The sequence below is a fragment of the Anoplopoma fimbria genome, unplaced genomic scaffold (assembly GCF_027596085.1).
Source record: "Anoplopoma fimbria isolate UVic2021 breed Golden Eagle Sablefish unplaced genomic scaffold, Afim_UVic_2022 Un_contig_5287_pilon_pilon, whole genome shotgun sequence".
Lineage (NCBI taxonomy): Eukaryota > Metazoa > Chordata > Actinopteri > Perciformes > Anoplopomatidae > Anoplopoma > Anoplopoma fimbria.
In genome coordinates this window covers 1-261 of record NW_026548860.1, presented here as the reverse complement: position 1 = coordinate 261, position 261 = coordinate 1, and the positions used below count along the sequence as shown (strand labels likewise).

The 261-nt window shown below is 51.0% G+C and overlaps 1 non-coding gene across 1 annotated transcript; it reads left to right on the top strand.

Moving 5' to 3' along the window:
• Window positions 1-44: 44 nt before the first annotated feature.
• Window positions 45-163, top strand: LOC129114624 (5S ribosomal RNA). The gene has a single exon (XR_008532601.1). It is a non-coding gene; the product is annotated as a 5S ribosomal RNA (ribosomal RNA).
• Window positions 164-261: the final 98 nt, after the last annotated feature.

Here is a 261-nt window from a genome sequence, read left to right as displayed (position 1 = left end):
GGTGATATAGTATCTTTAAAGGCCCTTTGGTAGGCACAATATTTGCTTACGGCCATACCACCCTGAACACGCCCGATCTCGTCTGATCTCGGAAGCTAAGCAGGGTCGGGCCTGGTCAGTACTTGGATGGGAGACCGCCTGGGAATACCAGGTGCTGTAAGCTTTTTCCTCCTCTTTACAAAAGCAGAGGGCGCTGCTGCTTTTTCAGTGGACACCGACAGGGTGGGAAGGAAATAGCTAGAACATGACTTGCAGGTATAG